Raw genomic sequence first — 4767 nt, forward strand, 5'->3', positions numbered from 1 at the left:
GTGTGTGTGTGTGTGTGTGTGTGTGTGTGTGTGTGTGTGTGTGTGTGTGTGTGTGTGTGTGTGTGTGTGTGTGTGTGTGTGTGTGTGTGTGTGTGTGTGTGTGTGTGTGTGTGTGTGTGTGTGTGTGTGTGTGTGTGTGTGTGTGTGTGTGTGTGTGTGTGTGTGTGTGTGTGTGTGTGTGTGTGTGTGTGTGTGTGTGTGTGTGTGTGTGTGTGTGTGTGTGTGTGTGTGTGTGTGTGTGTGTGTGTGTGTGTGTGTGTGTGTGTGTGTGTGTGTGTGTGTGTGTGTGTGTGTGTGTGTGTGTGTGTGTGTGTGTGTGTGTGTGTGTGTGTGTGTGTGTGTGTGTGTGTGTGTGTGTGTGTGTGTGTGTGTGTGTGTGTGTGTGTGTGTGTGTGTGTGTGTGTGTGTGTGTGTGTGTGTGTGTGTGTGTGTGTGTGTGTGTGTGTGTGTGTGTGTGTGTGTGTGTGTGTGTGTGTGTGTGTGTGTGTGTGTCCCGTCAACAATCGGCACTTCCCTTTGAAACTCAGCTAATTGGGAGCAGAAACTCCCACAATTGCGGAAAGTGAATGTATAACGAGGTTGGAAAGCTCTTCATTCACAGCTTCAAGAAGTTTTGGCTACATTGAATTCCTTGTGATATTGTTTCTTCATTTCTTATTTACATGCATCTTGGTTCTGTACCTGACAACTGACATTTCACTAAATTCATTCGAAGAGTACTACCTACGCTTTTCACATTAAAAGCTCACTTACATTCATACTAAAAACACACCTACCCAATCTCACTGATGCTCAAGGAAGCTTTATGCTTTGTGGGTCGTATTTAATTGAAATTCTTGTCTACAAGATGAACTTATCCTTACGTTTTTTCCTCTAGTTAACAACCTTTCTTCCCGTCTTCTTCTTTTCCTGCATCATCTCTTTAGCCTTCTTCCTTCTCTCTTCTCATCCTGTATTCCTTCTCTCTCCAGTATTCTGTAGAAGTGAAGGAAACAAATGCCACGGTTTACACCCTAAAGGAAAGACTTATCTCGCATTTCGAGAAATATATTGTTCTGGACGTAACTGAATCCCTTACTGCAGTATAAATAATCCTGTTCACTATTTGGCACGGGCTGAGAATTCAATTCCCGGTAAATTAGCTGCCACATGGAGAGGTCTTACTGTAGCGAGAGGTTGCAACTGAAATCTCCATTTATTGCTACGATTAGAAAAATATATATGTTCTAGCATACTACTTTCTTTCGTTATTCGTTGCTATTATACACAGATGTACTGCCGATGTAATTCTCTGTTCATGGTTAAACGCCAATAAAATACTCAATTTAAAATGTATTAAGTGTATTAACCTTAAATGTTTGTCATTCCACTATTTTGTAATAAAAGTGATGAAATGTAGAGCTTTTCCAAATTGAGGTTGTATATTCAATAATTTTTCTTCATATGAATTTATCATTATGATTTTATCAATTATAAGAAGAAAAGCCAATGACTCTAATTCTAGTATTTCTCTCTAATTATTTTTTGTGTAGAATTAGATAGGATAGAGAATCAATTATATGTTCCACATCAATCTAAACACCATCCTAAATATGTAAAATTCTTATCGGGCAAGAAATGTCCATGGCGGAAAATATTCAGGGGCGCAAAAGCTCGTGAGCATGAATAATAGTTTATTAGGTGCTGTATTGTACACAGAACATTGCAAAACTTGCTGAAAAGTGTTATCATGAAGAAGGGCTATAGCTGACAGCTGTATATAAATTTCAAAACAATAAGTTCATCAGTAGATAATCCAATTACCATAGACCTAGGAAAGAGAGCAAAAGATTCATATCAATCAATGATATGAATCAAGATAATCTGTCATTCCCCTTAGAGGAGACTTATTATTATCAAAGACAAGCAATATAGAATATTATGATTATTATACTTATGCTTATCCTTCATCTATGTTATAATTTAGATTGATCATTCATAGTCTATCATTCAAGCAATATAGATTACTAAGATTATTATGCTTATGCTTATCCTTTATCTATGTTATTATTTACCAGTATTATTGATTTATTTATAGACTTAGCAATTACTTAGTTGCTACTAAATCAAAGAGACTCTTGCAGCTAATTGTATGGGATGCATGGATTTTTTATGGAAGAGCAAAATTACAGACCAATTGGAAGATGAAATATAGGTAGACCGAGGAAACGATGGGTAACACTACAGGTACAATAGACTCAATCTGTAAAGTGTAGAAGATGAGTTGATGATGATGTTGATTATGATGATGATGATGATGATGATGATGATGATGATGATGATGATGATGATGATAATGATAATGATGAAAAAAGTTACAACCGGCTAACACTGATGAAAAGCTGAAAATTTTACAGCTATACTCCCTCGTGATGTTAGAAGATTATTAAATAAATCGAGTAGTATGGAACATGAAGTTTTTTATTGGAAAGTACTCTCTGTAGCTGGTTTCTCGAATCTACTGTTGCTGAGTAACCATTCGGAAAAATGTTTCACAAAAAAAGAAAAGAACAAAGAGAAAGCTGTTGAAAAAGTTGTCGAGCTGATTAGGGAGAGCGATGATTGGACATCTGAAGAGTTTCCGATAACAAGAGAAAGAGTGAGAGAGTGATGGAAAAAAGCTCATCGCTTCCGACAGAGATAAGGACGCGCTAGATTATTTTTAACTGATGTCACAGTGCTGGAATCACACATACACACAATAACTGTCACAGAGGAAACTTTATATACACACATTCTTTTATCGCACTGTATGGGGAGCGCATGACCTTATCTGTTTTTTCAATCTTTGTGCAGAAATAACTTGATCGAAAAAATATAACTCGGGATCTGTGATACACAGTTGAGTATACAACATGAATAACCCTTCCATAACGTGGGGATCGGAAAATGAGGAGATACTTAATGAACCATCTCCGTTTTATTCATTGAACGTTTCATAGTTTCAAGATCAATGTATTAAGACTTACAGAATATATATAAGTGAGCCCCTGGACTGAAGAGGTTAAAACGCTGCTGATACTCCGACAGTTATTCTATTTTAAGCAGTCGAGAGTCACAAGAAATAGTTCAATTGGAATTGAGTTATTAAATACTCTATTGAGTTATTAAAAGGGTTCAAATACATCATTGTATGTGATAAATAATAATCCAACTAAAAGGAGACTGATAGACACACAATGTACAAATAATGACTGATCATAATCACTGATAAGCGATTATCAATGATTAATTGATAAAATTTTCTCTCATGAATTCCCATGTTATTCTTCAGTTGAAACTGGATAATTGGAAACGGCAATAGAAGGTTTTAGTCAGGCTTGCCAACAAAATTCTACTTATTATCATCTTTCACCATCTTTAAGACTATCTTTCCATTGAAGGTCGGAAGGAATAATTACAGTAATACTATTTTATGTCTTTTTCAAAAAGAGGCTCAAAAAGATCAATTTCATTGAGAATATTATCCCAAAAAAGCCAATAGGCCTACACAATTATCATCAGATAACAGATTTTCAATTAACAGAGGATCATTACCATAGACAACGTTTGTATCTGTGATATTGCTAATGGAGTATGCCTTGTTAGTATAAGTGCATTGTTATTAGATACTATATATTATTCACATTACATGCCAATATTAACTGTGCAATATGCTTGTACTGCCATCATGATCAGATTCTTCCCATATTCTCGTCATTAATTTGTCCTGTTCACTAGACCTGGTCAACAATGTAGACAATTCCTTTGATTCTGTAGCTACATAGTTCGCCATTAGTGCAGCCGTGAATCAGGGACAATTTGCATTGATCATGTTAAAATGGCGTGTTTCCTAGGGTTGATTGTTCAATTGCAGACTAGAGTTGTCATTAATGGTGCGTTGTAGATTTGGCTGATCAAAGCATCCGAGAGAGCTTCCTCCCTGTACGCGACAGCAGCACCACACCACCACCAACTAGTTGCAGCCTAATGGTATCTGATCCGGGAAATTGCCTATCTCTCTATCTTCATGAATCAGATTCCAACAGTCATGAATGGTGTAATCAATTAGGCTAACGGTCAGTTAATCTTGAATGAGATTACGCAATCGAGGAGTATCTCGGTTTACCATCAGAATTTTTATCATAAACTAGCAGGTAGGACTTGCTCCGCAAGGGTCGAATTAAAAAAATGACAAATTGAAAACTTGACCTACTAAAATCTTGAAGAATTTATAATAGGCCTTAACCATCCTCGACAAATTAAGAATCTTAATGCGAAATTTTTAAGTTGATTATAGTTCAGTAGTTAAGTCGTGTCATACGTTATGTTGTCATGCGTCATTCGTGAACTCTCTATCCCGTACATTATAGATAATCTAAATTACATAGCTGTGCAACTATCTCAGCGTGGACATAATATTCATATTTTATCAAATCAAACACATTACAGTATTACATGAATTTGGATATGGATCTTTAGTCCAGTTCAATCTTCACATATGATAATTTTTAAATTTAACAGGTTCAATTCATCAGAATCAGTACTCTCCATGGAACTATTACTTTGGAAATACATTCACCTATCTAGATCATCTCTCCATTGAACGATTCTCTCTTCTATTCAACTGAAATCTACTTGGAAGAGTCAAGTGGGCAGGAGATTTTATCACTTGATGTAGTAACACATTCAAATCTCATTATTCTGGTCTATCGAATGTAATAAATGTGTATGAGCAAGTGAGAAACT

This window comes from Nilaparvata lugens, chromosome 10 (assembly GCF_014356525.2).
Source record: "Nilaparvata lugens isolate BPH chromosome 10, ASM1435652v1, whole genome shotgun sequence".
Taxonomy (NCBI): Eukaryota; Metazoa; Arthropoda; class Insecta; order Hemiptera; family Delphacidae; genus Nilaparvata; species Nilaparvata lugens.